General features: G+C 36.6%; 1 pseudogene; it reads left to right on the plus strand.

Moving 5' to 3' along the window:
- Nucleotides 1-20,117: 20,117 nt before the first annotated feature.
- LOC143407304 (ubiquitin-conjugating enzyme E2 variant 2 pseudogene) lies at nt 20,118-20,538 on the plus strand (annotated as a pseudogene).
- Nucleotides 20,539-20,977: the final 439 nt, after the last annotated feature.

Consider the following 20,977-nt stretch of genomic DNA (forward strand, 5'->3'; position numbering starts at 1 on the left):
CATCAATCTATAAATTTCTAAATTTTTAAGAAGCCCCAAAAGATTAAACAAAGAGAATCTAAGTACATTAAAATCAAAATCCTGAAGAAGAAGAAGAATGATGAAGGGGAATTTTTTAAAACTCATCTAAAGGACCAAAATACATTAGCTTCATTGGGGCAGTTAAATGAACAAATTCTTAGCAGAAGCAATTCAAGGTAGAAGACAACATACTAACTGCTGGAATATTGTTTAACCCAACTGAGAATTGTACATCCAGAGAAAACAACCTTCAAACATAAATAGCAATATCTAATTTTTAAGAAATATTGAATGAAATACAGAGTAGAGCAATACATCTATAATTTATTCAAACAGTTGAAAAGAAAGATATATGCATGCATTTTAGAAAGAAAGTATAAATAAAATGTAATGAAAACAAACCTATTAGGGAATCTGAATAAATAATATGCAAAAACATTTTATATTATTATAACTTTTCTATTCGTCTGAAAAATATTTTAATTTCAAAGGTTTATAGAAAGTAAAAATAAGGCATCTTTCCCTATAATATCAATTTTTCTATGTTTAAATGGTGCCAAAAAGATGAAGACAAATAAAGACCTTATAAGGCATATAAAGGCTGAGAGACTGTGTCATTAGCCAGTTCACATTAAACACACATACACACACACCCACACACATACACACACACTCACGAAAGAGGAAGCTCTTCAGAGAGAAGGAAACTGGACTCTTAGAATTGGAGGAAGTATTCAAGAGCAAAGGAAAGAGTAAATAACTGGGTAAATGTACATGAATATTGTGTAAAGGAACAAAAGCAGCATTTTTGTTTAGTATCTATAGAGAAATAAAATCCATGACATCAATAACACAAAAATTAGGATTATTTGAGAAACGACAACATACTGAGTTTTGTTAGACTCTGATACATCCTGGTGTCATGTCCACAGCCCAGTTGTACCAGGGCAGCAGGGCAGGTTGCAGGAAAGGCAAAGGAAGTACCCAGAGAAACCATGGAAGACACATGATTTTGGGGGGACAGCTCACAAGCTATCAGGACTGCTCTAAGAAGAGTTCATTGGCAACAGCCTGAACAAGTAGCAATCCTGTCCCTCATGATGCTTTGTCAAGCAGTGTCTCTTCTCCCTTATAGTGTTTGCTCCAGTGGTGGCCAGGAGGTCAAGTAACACATAACACGTATCCTTTTTCACAGTGCCTCAGTTCCACACCTATTGCCACTCAGAGATGGGTTGTATATCTTAGGCTGCAGATGCAGTGACATCATCAGGTTTAGCTTCTTTAGTTTGCTTATGTGACCAACTTCTCAAGGAGCAACTTTCTGGGCTTTTTACAAATGACACTAACTTGTTTTAACTCCCAGTGTGCATAAGAGAAAATCAGTGTCCTTCAAGATAACATATATTTGGACTTTCCCAACCAGTTTTGTTCTTATTATTCCCCTAACTTGGCTAGGTTTTGAGGAAACAAACATCATTATCCAAAGTACATGTATGAAGACACGAATTGGAGTCAACATACTTTATATACAACCAGAGATATGAAAAATTGTGCTGTATATGTGTAATAAGAATTGTAATGCATTCTGTTGTCATTTGTTTTTTAAAAAATCAATTAAAAAAAGGAAGGGCACATTTAGGCACATGGTACTTTTCTATCCTACTTTTCTTTAGGGCCAACATTCCTGGATATATACTGTAATCACCCAGGATTACCACTGAAAGAAAGAAATGAGTAGCAAATAAACCAATAAAGAAAATTGAAAAATACTTTATTTTTTAAAATTAAACTTATTTAACTAATATATAAAACATTAAAAATATACATATTAACACAGTACCATATGATATTTCAATACATGAATACATTGTGCAATGTTTAAAACAGGGTAAAAATATCTATTTCTTTAAATATTTATCATTTCTTTATGATGGAAACTTTTGAAATCCTTTCTTCTGGCATTTTGACATATATAGTATATAATTTTTATCTCTAATCACCATACTGTGCAACAGCCCACCATAATGTCTTTCTCCTGACTAACTATAACTATGCACCTATTGATCAGCCTCTCCCCAGCCCTCCTGCTTATACTCTCCCCAGCCTCTGATAACCTCTTTTCTATTCTTAAAAATTAGATCATATTTTTAATATCCCACACATAAATGAGATAACATGGTACTTGTTTTTCTGTCCCAGGCCTATTTTCCTCAATGTAATGATCTCCAGAGCCACCCATGTTATCCCAAATGAAGGATTTTACTCTTTCTTTATCTGACTGACATTGAATTGTCTATATGTAGATCATTTTCATTATCCATTCTTCAGTTTATGAACACTTACATTGTTTCCTTTTCTTGGCTGTTGTGGAAAAAGTACTTCAATAAACACAGGAACACAGACATCTCTTGAACATACTGATTTCGTTTCCATTGTATATATGCCCATAGTGGGATTACTGGATCATATGGTACTTCCAGTTTTGATTTTTTTTCTTCAGTACTGAGGATTGGACTCAGGTCTGAGGGCATGCTAGAGAAGTAAATGCTCTGCCACTGAGCTATGTTCCCTGACCCTGGTTTTAATTTTTTGAGGAATCTCCACACTGTTTTTCATATTGGCTATATTCCAAACAACTGTGTACAAGGGTTCCCTTTTCTCTATATATGTACCCATACTTTTTATCTTTAGTCTTTTTAATAATAGCCATTCTTAACAGGGTAAGATGACATCCCTTTGTGGTGTTTATTTTAATTTCCCTAATTATTAATGATGTTAAGCATTTTTTCATATACATGTTATCATTTGTGTGTCTTCTTTTGAGAAATGTCTATTGTCTAATAACTATATTTTTAAAAAAATTTATTAATCAAAAAAGAACAAAAGAGACAAGTGAAGAACAACTAGAAAAAATAGGTTCAAACATTAATATATTATTATATATGAGCCACAATGTTAAGTATGCATTAATTAAATACCATGCGTTGTTAATGTCCAATTAAAGTCAAAAATTGATAGAATCTTAGAAAAATGATATGCTGTTCATAAGAAGCACAACTTAAATATAAACACAGGTAAGTGAAAGGATGGGGAAAATCATATAGAGTGAAAAAAACTGATCTTTAATAAAGGTAGAAAGTTAATACTAATATATATACTGTAAGACAAGAAACAAGAAGAAGTAAAATAGGATTCTCACAACAGTGAAAGAGAAGATACAACAATAGGTAAGAAAGGAGTTTCATAATGATAAAATAAAAGATACAATTTTACACTTGTATTTTCTTAATTGTATAGCTTTAAAATACATTTTAAATTTAGCAAAATTTACCAGAGCTAAGGAGAATTTGGACACCCTTTCAGAAGTAGACAGAATAAGCACTAAAAAATTCTGAAAGACAAAATTAACTGACTTTACCTAATTTTCATGAATACTTAAGTTGAACACACTGGTATAAACAGTTTTCAAGTGCAATAAAATATTCACCAAAATTGACCATATGCTAGATCACAAAGGAAATTTCAACAAATTTCAAAGTACTGAAATCTTTCAGGAAACATATTCAAAAATAGGAAACAGATAAGTTTCTAAAACTGGCCAAAAATTAACATATGAAAAGTTTCTTAACTTCATAAGACTACACGGGAATGTATATAAAACACAATGTGATTTTACTCCCTACCACCAGAACAGTTAACATTGAATAATGAGTGACACCAAATGTTGGTAAGGATGAGAAGCAATCAGAGTTCACATGCACTGATGGTGAGAAAGAAAACTAGTACAACCATTTAGAAAACTATTGGGTGATATCTACAAAAGCTGAACATACATACACATTCCCCAGGACCTAGTAATTCTACCCTTAGATAAATACATACGTGTATAGGTATACTCAACAAAACACAAAAGGATGCTTTATATGACCATGCATGCATATTCACAGCAGCCCTCATTATAGCCAAAACTTGGAAACAGTTTAAATATTCATAATAAATAAGCCATATTAATTGCATTACATTCATACAATGCAATATTAAACAACAAATAAAAATGAATGAATTACTGTCACAACAGCATCATAAAAAAGTTTTACAAACATGACGTTTAGAGAAAGAAGCCATACAAAAAAGTAATATATATATATTCATAATTCCATTAATAAAGAGATCAAAGAGATAAAACTTATCCTGGTAGAAGTCAGGATATAACTACCTTTTGGTCAAGAGAATGTGTGACTGGGAGAGCACCACAGGGTTTCTTAGAGGCTGGGAATTTTCTGTTTCTGGATCTGGAGAGTGTTACCCAAGTGTACTCACTTTGTGAAAAACTGACAAACATAGGCTTTATGCCCTCATCTGTATGAGTGCTGTGATCTGATAGACTGTTTGAAAATAAAAGCTAAATAGAGCCACATGAAATCAGGCATCAAACAAAGATGGGCTCCTATAAGCAAGGGATATTGCGAACAGGCCTACTCTGTAATCCAGTACTCACAAGAAGAGCACTTCTGTTTTAGGCCACATAGAAAATGTTGTAGTGACGAAGACCAAAGTGCTTTCTGGAGATTAATGGGAGTATACTAGAAGATCCCTTTTAGATTAAGATGTCACAGTGCCACAAATTGTGGTGAAGAGAAATGACTTTTTTTAACTTCAGAGGAAATAAGTTTTTGATCCAGAAAATAACAGTATCAAAGTAATTTTTCTATTGGGAGAAAATCATGACAAAGAAAATGTAAATTCACCACAGATAAGAAACATAGATTTATAACCATGATCAAATCCTCCTATTTTCTGTTTTCTCTCTAATCCTACCCATCCCCCCAAATACTACATCAGCAAGATTATCAACATTATTGTGTTGCCTCAATTTCCCCCAACAACCACTCTCTGAGGAGTAACAAACTTTTAAGTAAGAAAAAGATTTCTTGGCCACCACTGCTTAAAATGTTCCTGCTTCCCAAGAATACATTCAGCAACCTTTTTTCTTTTTTCTTTTTTTTTTTTTTTTTTGGTACTAGGCATTGAATTCATGGGCACTAGACCACTGAGTCACATCCCTATCCCTCTTTGGTATTTTATTCAGAGACAGGGTCTGAATGAGTTGTTTAGCATCACGCCTTTGCTAAGGCTGGCTTTGAACTGACAATTCTCCTGTCTTAACCTCCTGAGCCACTGGGATTACAGGTGTGTGCCACCATTCCCGGCTCTAATTTTTTTAGGAAGCTGATTAGAGAAGAAATATATTTCCAAAAATCTTGTATTCTTTTCTAACAATATTATCTCCTCTGCACCTTGAGGCAAATATGTCTGTAGTATTAAATATCTGCCTTTCATTAGCCAGAATATCCATGTGCCAAAAAATGTGCTCAAGTCTCTCCTATCCTATCCTGAAAAACAGAAGAAAATATTCTAATAGAGCTGATAGAATGAGTTCCCTTAGAAATTCCTATCCTTCCTTCACTTCAAACATTTGTAAATAATAAGTTTAAAGTTTGGGGGGCTGGGGGTATATAGCTCAGTGGTCAAGCACTTGCCTAGCATGCTCAAGTCCCTGGGGTTCATTCCCCAGCAATGCAAAAAAAAAAAAAAAGAAAAAGTCTTCTTAATGAATTTGAGAGATAAAGTTAAAATAAAACATCTTTGCAGCTCAGATATGAAAAATAAATCCATAAAAATGGAAGGTCAGCTCCATGCCAAAAATATGAGGTGGAACAAAGTTATCCCCATCTATGAACAGAGACTAAAATAAAAATCCGTTGGCCTTGGATGACAAGAAAGAACAAAGTCTTCCAGGACTAGATGTACGATATCCCCAAGTCAACATGAGCCATCACTCCAAACCTGGAATTCTGAGACCACAAAGGGAAGCAACTGCCAAGAATTGCATCAGCAGAGAGAGAAAATCTCTCACTTAAGATGAGCTTGAAAGTCAAAATTTAAAACCTTACAAAGAAAGCCAACTCACTATGTGAAAGTCTACAAACTGAACAAAGGGAGGGAACTGATACCTAAGAAAATGGAAATAAAACAAAATAAAAGATTTTTAAAATAAATATTTTAATATCCTCAAATTGATAAATGGAGAAAAACCGTTCAATCATAAGGAAAACACAGGGATTATGGAACAAAAATATAAGTAGTCATGAAGTAAAAGCAGGCTGTCGTATTTAAACTTCATTTATAAATACTAGAAATAAAAAGAAATCAAGGAAAAAACTTGTTAGACAAGGTAAACTTAAAGACAGGATTCAACTTAAGAATTGTTATTGGGCCAATAAGGAGGAATTCACCCAATCTTGGTTCTCCCCAACATTTCTTGCTTGGACTCCTGACTCTCTCAATTTACGTGATCTCCTTTTGGATCACATCTTCATAGTTGTTAAAAGTTCTGATGACTTCCAAAATTTTAGCTCCAGAAAATATATAATAATATATAGACATGAAATATAGCTACATCAGATGACATAATCAGTCGCTGATGGACACTTTCATTGCATGAACTTAAGCATCCCCAAATCAACAAATTGCAAACTCAAACTCCTCTCTCCCACTATATTATACTCTTTTGGTCTGTACTCCCTATTTCGGTAAATGATACTATTGTTTATCATTAACCACATTAGGAATCTGAGTCATCCTTGACTCCATTTTCTCCAGAACCGATGAGAGTATACTTGAGTTCTATCCTCAGTTTTTCATCCTGATATGTCTATCCTAAGGTAACTCCTCAGAATCTTTTTCTGGACCACTTCCATTTCAATAGCTCTTCAGTGGTGTCTTGCCTTCCAACAAGCTTGTAGAGAATTAATCTCTATGGAAGTAAAAATATATCATTGACTATTTTATTTCCCTTTATAAAATTTTTCAATGTCTTTACAATGGCCCAAAATAAAGCAAAAAGTAAACACATATTCATATGAGGAAAAGTATCCTAAGAGTAAATAGACCTTCTATAACAATTTATTCCTTCAGAGCTGCATGACTTTGGCACATTATTAAACATTAGTGAATAACTTTGTGAATGAATAAATGACTTAATAGAGAAAAAAGGTAGTTCATTAAAGTGGTCTTGCTTTTGTAGTCCTATCTATATAAGCTTTACTCCCTGACACTTTAGCACATAAGAAAGAGAGTTTGAAGTTGATAGAGTGACAAAAAAATCAGCTATCACACAAATGAGCTGTTGTAGGCTGAAGTTGTGAAGAACAATGAAACTAAGAACTTGTACTCCAGTGCCCAGGACAGTGGCACACACCTGTAATCCCAATGGCTGGGGAGGCTGAGGCAGGAGGATCACAAGTTCAAAGCCAACCTCAGCAAAAGCAAGGCATTAAGCAACTTCATGAGACCCTGTCTCAAAATAAAACACAAAAACTAGGGATGAGGATGTTGCTCAGTGGTCCAGTGCCCTCAAATTCAATTCCTGGTACTCCCCACCAAAATAATAATAATAATAACAACAACAACAACATGTGCTCCAGAGAAAGACAGATCTGGGCTTAAATTCCAACTTCACTATCTGTTAACTGATGAATTTGAACAAATGGTTTACTCTATCTGGGTCTTGATTTCTTTATCTTTAAAAAAAAAAAACAGACAATTTTAGTACCTTCCTCTCTATGTGTATAAAATGAAGTAATGCCTGTAATCCATTTAGCAGATCCAGGTTCCCAAGAGATGTTCAGTAAATGTTAGCTTCTATTATTTTAATTATTAATATTTGCAAAGAATCTCTTTGGTAGTGTTATTCTTCTTTCCAATACTATAACAAAATGCCAGACGTAATCAACTTATAAAGACATAATTTTTATTTTGTCTTACAGTTTTGGAGTTTTTCAGTTTATAATCATTTGGTCCTGTTGCTTTGGCCTGGTGTGAGGAAGCGCTTCACAGCAGAAGTACGTGGCAGAGCAAAACTATTTACCTTATGGCCAGGAAGTGAAAAAAAGATAGAAGGACTAAAGTCCCTCTTTCTCCTACAAGAGAACACCCACAATAACCTAACGACTTCCCAGTGGGTCCAACCTCATTTTTATTATAAATATTGACTCATTAATTGTACAAATTAATGATTTTTGTAACTGTGACATTTCCATTCATCCATATAGCATGTTTTAATCATATCAGCCCTCCCTACTACCTTCTCTTGGCCTCCTCTCAGTTCCCCCTTCCCGTTCTCCCTCTCTCTCTTCCCTAATTGTTCATCTTCTCCTTTCAGATCATCTTTCTTTTTCTTATTTTAATTTTCCATGGGAGAAAACATATACTACTTATCTTTCTATATCTGACTTATTTTGCTTAACATGATGATTTTCAGTTCCCCATTTTCCTTTAAATTACATAATTTCATTCTTATTTATGGCTGAATAATATTCCATTGTGCATATATATACCACCTTTTTTTAATCCATTTATCTGTTGAGAGTCATGAACTAGGCTGATATCATAGTTTGGCTATTCTGAATAGTACCATTTAAAGATAGTTTTGTAGGTATCTCTTTTGCATGCCAATTTTATTTCTTTTGGGTATATTCCCCAAAATGGTAATCCTATTTTTAGTTTTGGGGTTTTTTTTTTTAGAAAACTCTATACTTTTTTCTATAGTACCTATACTAGTTTTTATTATCACAATGGTGTATAAGTGTTTCTTTTTCTCCACATCCTTACCAGGATTTATTATTTTGGGTTTTTTGTGGGGGAAGGTTTGTTTTGTTTTGTTTTGTTTTGTTTTGTTTTGTTTTGTTTTGTTTTGTTTTGTTTTGGAGGGGTCTTTCTTTGACAATAGTCATTCTGACTTAGGTAAGGTAGAATCTCAATGCATTTTTAACTTGCATTTCCCTGATGGTTAAAGAAGTTGAACATTTATTTTCCAGCATATATTCACTGGATATTTGTACATCTTTTTTTGAGAAGTGTCCATTCAGATCATTTACCTATTTTTTATTGGATTACTTGTTCTTTTGTTAATAAATGTTTTGAGTCTTTATATATTATAGATGTTAATCCTCTATCAAGTGAACAGTTAGCATGCTGTTGATGTTTTGTTTTGTTTTGTTTTTAACTATGCCTCTGAAGTCTATTTTTAAGTCAGATATTTTGATATTTCTAGCGTTGTTCTTTTTGCTCAGGATTTCTTTGGCAATTCAGGGTCTTTTGTGGTTACAAATAAATTTTAGGATTGTTTTTTCTATTTCTATGAAAATGACATTGGCATTTTTATGGGGGTTGTATTGTATCTGTAGCCCACTTTGGTAGCATATAGTCCCCACCTCCAAAACGTTCTACTAATTCCCAGGTGCACCAAGCTGGGGGCTTAGCTTCCCCACACATAGTCTTTGGGGGACACTTATTCAAACAATAAACATAGTTTTCTCTCAGAACACTAAAATTCACTGACTGGTACCAGACCAGAAAGCTTTACCACAAAATTACTTTCAAACAATCAAAAGCTTTTAGATTGCCCTGACAACACCCATCTTTCAGCTAATTTCTAATTGTCTTTGTAATTCCCATAAATCATAACTAATAGTAACTCATGTGCTTCATACTTGAGCAACTCCTTTAGCTTCATCCAGTTCTAGCCCATAGAAAATGCTTTGCTATCACACTTCACCTTTTCTTTTAAGGACAATATTGATTCATAGAGACAACTTTAAAAAGTCAGAACAACAGATTATCTGGTACACGTAATCTTGGCTTAGCGTTGACTCTCTTTCCACCTGTGGGTTAGTTTTTAATTAAAATAAAATGATTAAATTGAGATTGAACTCTGCATGCTTACCAAATATAAATCCTCAGTGAGATGTGAACATGTTCTCAACCCACTACTGGATCTATGGGCCAAGTATGTTTCCACCAACTATATAAGGGAGACCAATAGGACTATTTTTCCATATAAAATCTTGGTTTTCAAATCACACAGAACCCAATATTTGCTTTTCCTAACTTACTTGGCTTCCATGACTTCATACTGAAATCATATGAAGCTTATAATTTGCTTTTTCTACTTTACTTCAAATTATTCACTTTAACCTTCTCATACAAAAGGACTTTATACAGCAATAAAAACAAATATAGTGATAAACAACAATATAGATTAATCCTAAAATATAATAATTTAGTTTAAAAGTAAAATCCTGAAAGATTACATTATAATATCCTTTGTGTAGAGCTAAAACAACCTTTGTTTAAATATATGATTTTTAGTTAGCTTTTTCATCACTGTGACAGAATACCCAAGAAAATCAACTTCAGGGAAGAAAGGTTTATTCTGGCTCACTGTCAGAGATTTCAGTCCATGGTCACCTGGCTTAGTTGCTTCTAGGCCGATGGTGGAGCAAAATTATCATGGTAGAAGAGCACGGAGGAGGAAAGCTGCTCACCTCATAGCTGACAGAAAGCAGACAGAGAAAGAGAGGAATGGACCAGGAACAAGGTAATACACAAGGGCACACCTCCAAGAACCCACTCCTTTCAACTAGATTCCACCTCCTACAGTTTCTAGTATCTCTGCTGTCTCCCAGTAGTCCATTCAGCTATGAATCCATCAATGGATTTGGTCATTGATGAGGTCAGAGCCCTCACAACGCAGCATTTCCTAAAACTTCATTTCTGAATAATGTTGCTTTGGGGACCCAGCCTTCAACACGTGAATCTTTGGGAGGCATTACAGATCCAAACCATTATAGCCACATACATATATGTAATGAAAACTACATAAGGGGACAAAAGGGAGTGAGGAACATAGCCTCAGGGCTACGGATTACCATTTGTGAGAAGAGACTGGAAGATGAAATAGGAAGGAAAGACTATATAATTAGACAAAGGTTATTGTCAAGGTCCTGGTTTTAGGGTGACAAATTCATGGATGCTTCTTACATTTTTAAAAATAACTACGTCAGTCTATGTTTCAGTCAGAATCCATTCAAGAAAACAAAGAACATACTAATTATTTTAAAAGAATTAATATAGAGAATTATACAATTAAGTATTTGAGGAATTAAAAAGCAAAGAGAATCTGAAGGGAAGAAGCACATACATGGTAACTACAGCAATCAGCTATCTAGGTCTAAAAGAGCCAAAAGAAAAAGGGTCAGGATTATCAGAACCTAAAAGATGAGGAGCCTTAGAGTCTGGGGAAGAAGGCTTCTTAAAAGTCTGTATTGGGCTGTCAAAGGAAGCACAATAAAACCAGTTCCTAAAATGCTAGCAGAACCCAGAATCAACAAAGTCTGTCATGGTGAATATTCTGTTGAAGCAACACTGACAGGAATTATAACAGGAAAAAGCAAGTCCCCTCACCTGCCTGCCTTCTGGCCTTTCTCTGCAGTTACCTACTGGTGAAACATGACAAGGCGCCAGCTCACCAAGAAGGAATTGCTGGCAAAATCCTAGCCCCAGAAATAAAGGATGGAGAAGGGTGGTTTGGGCTCTGAGAAACAATAGCTTACTAAGTGGCATAGACAGGTAGACTAGATCATACTGTCCAACAACACAAGATTTTGAACACAGTAAAAGTGATTTCCTGTCCATTCACCGTGATCACTGCAGGTTAGCAGGGGCCTCTGTTCATCATGGCCACTCAGGAACCCAGGCTTACGGAAGTTTCCACAATCACCATTACAGAAGGAAGGGTGTGTGGAGGATGACACGTCTGCTTTTTATCACTTCTTTTCAGAAATAATACGTGTTCCTTTGAGTCACATTTTTTTTTTTTTTTTTTTTAGTGCTAGATGGACACAACATCTTTGTTTATTTACTTTTATGTGATGCTGAGGATGGAACCCAGTGTCTCACACATGCTAGGCAAGGGCTCTACCACTGAGCTACAGCCCCAGCCCCTGGGTCACGTTTTTTTAAGTCAAACAAGTCTCATGACAATGCTGAATTTCAGTGGGAACAGAAGTCCAGCCATATGCCTAGAAGGCCAAGAGCCAGAAATATGTGATGAATAATTTTACTAAATAAATAAATAGGGGCTAGAGTTGTGGCTCAGTGGTAGAGCACTTGCCTGGCACATGTGAGGCCCTGTGCTTGATTCTCAGCACTGAATAAAAATAAATAAGATAAAGGTCCGTTTACAACTAGAAATTTTTAAAAAACTAGAGCTGCTTTGAAAATAAATAAATGAATGGATAGGTCAAAATATAAATAAATAAATAAATAAATGATCCATTCATGGACTAACAACAAGAAGGTGTCATAAACAAGAATTATAATTAATCCAATTCTGGGTACCTAAATTTTTAAAAATTCTAACTTAATATTTCATCATGTGAAACATAAATATTCCATACAACCCACAGCAAGACATGCCCATTTCCCAAGACAGTTTAATGAGATTGCGTATCTATAACATTCCCTTTAAAATTGTGCCCTCCCCGAGACCAAACCATTAAAGGGAGAACATAATGATAATTTTAAATACACTTTTAGATTAGATTTAAAGCAAGTGGTGTGACAATGCAAGTGGATGGTCTTAGACCTGAAAATATCTGAGTCCATACTTTTGTCATCTTGACTTGACTACAGTAAATTAGGCTGAAATTAGGTCCATGATTCCTACTGTTTGGCCATGGTTGGTTGCCCAGCTAGCCTCTCTACAATGCTTCCTACTTGGCCAGGGGGTACTTCTTGAACCACTGAGAAGCCAGTTTTCATTGGTTGTAGCTAGTAATGATTGTCACCTTTATTATTAATAAATCAAGAGTCACACATTTGAATCTTCAAATCTCTCCTCTGCTTGACTAATTTTTGAAGCATAAATCTGCATTTTCTTTTTTTAAAAATCTGCAGTTTGGTCTGCATCCTTGAAGTAGTCAGGTACACAAAATGGAAGAGGGCACATATGTGCCAATTTCATGCTTCCTAAAAATAGGACTCTTAGAAGAAAGAGGCAGAAAAATGTGGAAAGCCTTTTTAGCCAGCATATACATAATAAGACAATCTGGATGAGCCAAGGTCTGGTGCAGGCGCAAGTGTTATTAGCATAGGACTGCTAATGAGCATTCAGACACTTGTGGTATGCTAAAATGTCTTGAAATGGCCCTCTCCCAAGCTCAAATACTATCTGGAACCTGTAAGTAGACTTGAGAGGTGTAAGAGACAGAGGACTTTATCCATGAGGAGAGCAGTTATAATAATCAGAGAAACCTCGACACTTCCTGGCATCTCCCAACACCCTCCCTAATAAGGCCAGATCAATTTAGTTCTCAGCTTCCTGCTAGGATGTTTTTTTATAGGCATAAATCCATGGCATTATATTTTCAACTAATCATCTTCCTTTCTAACCAGCAGGTATGCCTTAGGTGCTATGTTTGACAGGATTCTGGAAATGTCAGGTGGCAGAAACCCAGCTCAAATTGCTTAGGCAGAAAAGGTCCATTTTGACTCACAAACCTGAGGTTGTGTCTGCCATGATCAGATCCAAAAGTCCAACAGTGTAGTTAAGAATCTGGCATTGCACCTCTCAGATCTGCTCTCTTCTGCTTGGCTTCGTTTTAAGGCTGGCTCTTCCAGGGCGGTGGAAAAATTAGTCACCAGCCCTCCTACATTCATTTTACCCCGTTAGGAGTCCCAGCAGATGAGACAACACCTTCTCCTCACCAACTCCAACAGAAGCACAAGGCAACACTTCTCTCAAGGCCAAATCCTGAGCCATGGAAGCATCCTTGAAATCAAGGTCAAGGTCAGCCTTGTCTACAATACTTGGGCTGAGAGTGATGAAGGGTAGCTGCACAAAGAAAAATCAGAAAATGAATGGAGGAATGCATATGCAAGCAAGTTATCAGTAAATTCCTAGTACTGGGACTAATGATTTAAGGATGGTGCTAATATTAATAGTTCTTAGGCAATGTCTAGTAAATCCATGAGAATCATTCTACAACACAAAATGTAGCTAATAATAATAATAATAATAATAATAATAATAATAATAAATTGAAGATGTAGTAAGAGAAGATAACTATAGTCTGCTTTATTTCTAATATCATGGAAAGGAGAAAGAGATAGAGGTAGGGATGGGCTATTGAAAGAGAGAAGGAGGAAGAAAAGTGGGAAAACCCAAGGGTCACTTTAAGATATAAATAAAATAGGATTTAAGTTCCATACCCTCCAAAATTGTTCCAAAGTTACTGCGAATTTCTTCAGTGTTTTTGTCTCCATGGAGAAGTCACTAGATGGCCCTGGCTTTTTTTGAATCTTGTGCAATTCTTGTCACACCTTAATTTCTACCCCAGCATCTTACGATGCGTCAACAGAGATGAACACTTTAAGCAACCTGCTCAGATCTCATTTGCCTGTAGGTGTTGGCTGTAATACTGCAAATGGCAGGATCAAAGACACCTAATTCCTCCAGTCTGCAGCAAACACACAGGATATCCATGGAGTCTCAGTACACATCCCTGTCCTGCAGTGAAGAAAGTGTCCCATGACTCTGCAGTCTCTTGGAAAAAATATTCCCTTGGATTCTTTCTGCAACCCCCCCCCCCCCACTGGAGTCAAATTCAAGTCCCTTAAACCAACAACAAACTGAGGCCTAGACTACATTCTTCTCGCCTTCTACTTTAAGCCCTTAAGGAAAACTTTCTCCTTCCTCCATTAAGCAAAACCTTTAAAGTAAGTCTATTCAAGCAGATCCACCCTCCATTCACTTACCAGTTGACTAAACATCCCCAGGCACATGATTACCAACTTAGACCCCAGGCAGGATCTCCCCTAAGCCCTGACAAGTGGCATACTGACTCCTAGCTGAGCGTGAAAAGTGTTTTGGACTTCTAATATTTTGATACAAGGCCTTCCCAGGTTTCTTCCCTTTATCTCACCATAAAACACTTAATGGCTCTGATTGCTTTCTAAAGTATCTCTCATCCATTAACTATATGAGGTATCATTGATTTACTGCAAGAAATGCCAGATTGCATTTTCACAAGGAAAACCTTTTTTATTATTTTACCTTCCTTTCATTAATTTTATTCGTAGGTATATTTTATTCTCTTTGGGTCCATAGCCCCACTATAGACTACCAACTCTATGTTAGCAGATGCAGTATTACCAGCCCAACCAAAGACCCTAGCCTACACTGCTCGCGGCTCCACAAATATTTGAAGTCAATTTGGCAGGAAAATAGTTTTAATTCAAAGTCAGCTTTGGAGGAAAATAGAATAAACTCTTTGTTTCAAAAATTCTATCTTCGAGGCTCTGGGGATGAGAAAAGCTTTTAAAAGAAATGAGGCAGCAAATTGAGACAAAAGGCAGGAACATGCATATGCAGGTTTAGTTAGCCTGGCTAGACAGGCCTGGGGAGGGGCAGCCTCCATTCTCCATTTCCTTGGCATCTGCCTGTCAGGTGAGAGTAAAGGATCAGGGTGACCCTTTACTCTGAGCATGAAGAAGATGCTCTCATTTTAAGAGCGGTACCAACCTCAATCTATTTCATTTGTTTCTCTTTCTCTCTCTCTCACTCTTCTTCCCCTCCTAACCCAACTGCTGTGGTCTGAACAATTGTGTCCCTTCAAAATTCCTCTATTGAAACCTAACCCCCAATATGATGGTATTAGGAAGCAAGGGCTTTAGGAGGTGATCAGGTCCTGAGGATGACAGCCTCGCTGGTACTCTTGATACCAATTAAGGTACTCTTAGAGAAGAGGAAGCAGAGAGCTTCCTTGCCACTTCTACATTATGAGGTTAAGGTGAAAAGATAGCTCTCTGTGAATCAGAAAGTGGGCCTCACCAGACACTAAATCTGCTACCACCTGGATCTTGAACTTCCGATTCCTATTGTTTATAAGGCATTCAATCTATGACATTTTGTTACAGCAGCCCAAACACAGTAAGAGGACAATTACTGGATTAGTTACACTGAGAACAGCGCACCAGTTTCCTCAATGCAGTAGCATGGGCATGTGCTGTTTTGCAGGGAAGGAAAAATAAGGCTCAAACTCAAAGCACAAGGAACATATAAACCATCGTACATAACCTGCATAGAATGGTCAAACAAAAGCTAATGCCCCACGGAATGCACAGGGCTCTAGCTCACCCGTGAGTCATGTGGAATGAGTGGAAAAGCCAGCAGCACAGCGCTAAATAAGGAGCAGTGGCAAAGGAACTTGAGCAGAGTTGGGGCAGCGAGACATTGTGCAGAACTCAAGCCACCCTTCTGTTCAAGCATTTAAAATTTAAAATTAAAAAAAAAAAAACATGCTGTCACGTAAAAGGTGCATTATCCTTTTGAGGAAAAGTGGCAGATAAGAACCAGAAATCAGAGGCCCACTGACTTTCTTTTCTGCCCAACATATTTAAGTCAACTACAAACAGATTCCCAGAGCTTTCATTCCCTGTTTGACAATATTCTGGGGAAATGTGATGCTACCAAGTCACTTAGTTATTTAATATCTCACCTACAATGCCTTGTCAGAATTCACTGGGGAGGCTTCACAGGAAAAATCCATGCAACCAAACTCCAGTGGCTGAGAAATGCCATTTATTCTTGCAATTAGAAATGGATGCTCTATGAAAAGAAAATTTAAAGCACAGGAATTCCATTTAGAACTGTATCAGATATTGACAGAGCAAGCTACACAATATGGATTTTCACTCAGTAAATACTAGCTGAGACTTCACAATTAACTGTGACTCAAAGTCTTCCCAGAGAGCACCAAAAAGATATGTATATATGTGGAAGTGTGCTTTGGACACATAAAGAGTTCAAATCCCATTCCTTGGGGAAGGCAAGGAGAGAAGTGACTTCATCTGGTTTGTTGACTGAATTTATTCCTACTTTCCTCTATATCACCTCTGTTTTTTAATCCTCCTCATTTCCCCTTATTATGCAACAAAAGTCAATTAGAAAAATAAATAATATGTACACTTTGTAAGTACCTGGCACACACACACACACACACACACACACACACACACACACACACACATATATATATATGCCATATATATATGAGCAAATATCTTTTGATGAATAAAACAAAAGGAAAAAAGAATAAAAGAAGGAAGGAGGGAAGGAGGTAGAAAGTGAAGGGAAAGAAATGAAGGGAAGGGTGAAAAAGAGCAAAAATAATAAACTCAATAGTCTTCATGATCCATTGTGAAAAACATTATCCTTTTTATTTCTAAAGGAAAAGTAGGAATACCCATATGTGTTATCCTGACTTCTGAATTCACTTGTATTTAAAATAAGTAAAGATGCAAACGACAGATGATTTTTACTAACCCTTAATGGACCACATTTAAGAAAAAAGGACTAAACTATTCAAAAACAGAATTGCTCTGAAAATTCTGGTTTTGTGGAATGCAGGAAAATAGAAGTATCTCAGCATTATGTATGGCTGCAGCTATGCATTGGTTTTGCAGAGAACTTTTCCTAAAGTATTCTGTGAGGACTATTTTCCATCCTCTACTTCTTAGCCCAACTTAAGACAGGAACCACATTGTGCTCACAAGAACTGGCCACCCCTACCTCCTGTATACTCCTTTAAATGGTTACCTTGTTGTAAAGAGAGAAGGAATGTGGTTTGTCAAAGGCTTGACTTTACTAGAGGCATTCCAATCACTTTTCTAGTTTAATAAATATGTTATTTCTTAAGTTTCTGGAAAAAAAAAGACATTGGAAAAATTTAAGTTTCAAATAAAGGAAAATAAAAAAATCAATGGCAAATATTTTGATCGATTTGTCTTCTGAATCAAACTTTAAAAGTTCAGATTTGCTGTCTGTCAGTCTTCGGCTCCCCTCCTTATCACAGGCCAATAATATCTAACATAAAGGAAGTCCATGTCATCTAAAAGCTTATAGGTTAAACCTAACATTGTGAAAATACAGAAATAAACTTCAGGAAAGTAGAGTATTACAAAATATTCTTTGTATGAATTCTGGTTCAGTTCATTTGGGCTACTAAAACAAGAAACAAAACACACACAAAAAAATTTAAAAATCCAAACACTTAAAATGGGTAACTTATAAACGAGAAAATTTTTGTTTATTGTTCTGGAAGTTGGAAGATCCAAGATCAAAGTGCCAACAGATTTGGTATCTGGTAAGGAAGAACCCAGTCTCTGTTTTCAAAGACTCCTTGTAACTGTATCTTCACTTGGTAAAAGGGACAAATGCTATGCCTTCAAATTGTCAAAGGTTCAAGCAAGCTCCCTCAAGCCCTTCTCAAGGTCACTAATCCTAGTCACAAGACTCTGTCTACATGACTTCATCATCTTTGTTTTAGTCAGCTCTTTTGCTGCTGTGATTAAAAGATCAAACAATTTTAGGGGAGAAAAAGGTTATTTATTAGAAGGCCCAAAGTTTCAGAGGTCTCAGTCCATAGACTATTGGCTCCATTCCTTGGGGCTTGAGGTGAGGAAGAACATCATGGCAGAAGAGTGTGGCAGAGGGAAGCAGCTCACATGATGATTAAAAAGCAGAAAGAGATTCCACTCTCCAGATACAAAATATATACCTATAGCCATGCCCCCAATGAACCACTTCCTCCAGCCATACCCCACCTGCCTCCAGCTACTCAGTTAATCCCACCAGGGATTAATCCACTGATTAGGTTAAGGCCATAACTCAATCATTTCTTCTCTAAACCTTCTTGCATTGTCTCACACATGAGCTTCTGGAGGACACCTCACATTCAAAGCATAAAAACCTCCCAGAGGTCCCATCTTTTAGTACTATCACATTGGGAATTAAGCTACAACATATGAATTTCAGAATTCACAATTTCTCAACAATTATTTTTTATGGCAGCAGTGAGGAACTCAAGCAGAGTTGAAATGAGATTATATATGCCTTTTAAAAAAATAAAGATTAACAGGATTTAAGATGGTGGGCTAGAGGGAAGCTGCATTCTGTGTCACTCCATGATCTGGGACTCCAGTAGTGGGAATACTATTTCTCTGCAAGTTATTAGAGGACTCCAGACAGCTGCTCCTGCACAGGAATCCCAGCCATCACGCCATACAGGTCTCCAGGCCTCAGCATCAACAGAGGACTCTGAGCCTCTCACCCACACATGACCTCTGGTCACCATGCCCAAGCAGGACTATAGGCATCAGCACTGTGCAGGACCCCTGGCCACCCAGATGAGCAGGAATCTTGGCCACCACACCCACACAGGGAACTCGACATCTGCAAATACATAGGACCTCTGGTCACCACTCCTGTGTGGACCCCCATCTTCCAATGTGGGGATTCCCCAGTAGCCTCCATCTTGGGACACTGCAACTACTGCCATAGTCCCATACATGTAGTAGCCTGCACCTGGGGACACAGGACAGGTTCCAGAGACAGCCACCAGCCACAACATTGCATGCAACAGAGGTGCATCTCTGAACCCATCACCCAATGCTACCACTCAGCCCGACCCAACACCCCATCTCTGAAAGAAGCCCCCTCCATCTTGGGACACCTTTGTTGTCATCTTTAGTTGGGGCAACTCCAAGCTTGAGATGCCCAGGGGGATTGGATGCAATATCAAGGAAAGGTAGTGGAACCCTGCAGGGACAATATAAGCCTGTAGGGTAAAAACTGTAACACCTCAGATCTGCAATACTAGAAGAGAAGACACACAAACAACATGAAAAAACAAGAGTAGAAACTGCCTCAAACAAACCAAGATACTACATTATTAGAATCCATGGCCAGCACAGCAGAATAAATGACAGAGAAGGGTTCAGGATGTATATAATTAAAATGTTCTGTGAAATAAAGGATGATATAAGAGGGCAAATACAGGCAGCAAAAGATCATTATCATAAGAGATACTTAAGCAAATACGGGAAGCAAAAGTTTACTTCAATAAGGAGATAGAGGTTCTGAAAAAAAAGAAAAACCAAACAGAAATCCTTAAAATGAAGGAAGCAAAAAAACCAAATGAAAAACTCAATAGAAAGCATCATCAACATATTAGATCACTTGGAAGACAGAAACTCAGACAATGAAGATAAAATATATAATCTTAAAAATAATGTTGAACACACAGTGAAGATGGTATTAAAAAAAAACATGAGCAGAATATTAAAGAATTATGTGATTGGAAGAACCATGTCCTGTGTGTGTGGGTGGCTGCTTCAGACTGCAGGATAAGATGGCACTCTCCACAGGAGTTAAAGTTTCTCATAATTCTTTCTTGTTGGAAAAACTTGGAAAAGGACAAAAAGGAGTACATGATGGCATGGTTAGCTGGGAGCTTGGAGGTGATGAAGATAGGACAGGCATGATTCTTGGGCCACCAAGGACAAACTATGAAAACAGAATATGTAGCCTGAAAGTAGAATGTGGACCTAAATCCCCAGAAGCTCCTCCATCAGTTAGATTTGTAACAAAAGTTAATAGGAACGGAATAAATAATTCCAGTGGAATGTTGGATGCACAGAGCATACTAGTGTTAGCATAATGGCAAAATCATATAGCATTAAAGTTGTATGTCAATAGCTAAGATGTCTAATAATGTCCAATGAAAATATGAAGCTTCCACACCACCAGAAGGACAAATGTATAACAATTAATTTTAGTGAATCTAAAACTTGTCTTAAATCAACAACCTTCTACTCATATTAATGTCTTGATTAAATATCACAATACAGAATACCCACACATTAAGTAGAAGAATTCTATCTGGTAAACATGACCCGGACATTTGTAAGAATATATTTAACATATATACATCCATTATTTTTTTAGGTAACAAGAGGAAAAACGCAACACAATTTTTCTTTCTTTTGTTAAGACACTGTCATATAAACATGAACCTGGAGTACTCGAAATAGAATTCAGGTTTACAAGAGGAAAGCATGACAAGCACTGGCAGATGGCAGTGAAAACTTGAGTGTTTCTGAAAAGTAAAATCTCAAGAAAGACAAACAGAAATGGCAGGCTTTATTCATCTCACTTAGTGAAAGACCTGCAGTTGAAATTTTTTAAGTAACAGGTACAATGTATATTGTC

This window comes from Callospermophilus lateralis, chromosome 9, assembly GCF_048772815.1.
Source record: "Callospermophilus lateralis isolate mCalLat2 chromosome 9, mCalLat2.hap1, whole genome shotgun sequence".
NCBI classification, from domain to species: Eukaryota; Metazoa; Chordata; class Mammalia; order Rodentia; family Sciuridae; genus Callospermophilus; species Callospermophilus lateralis.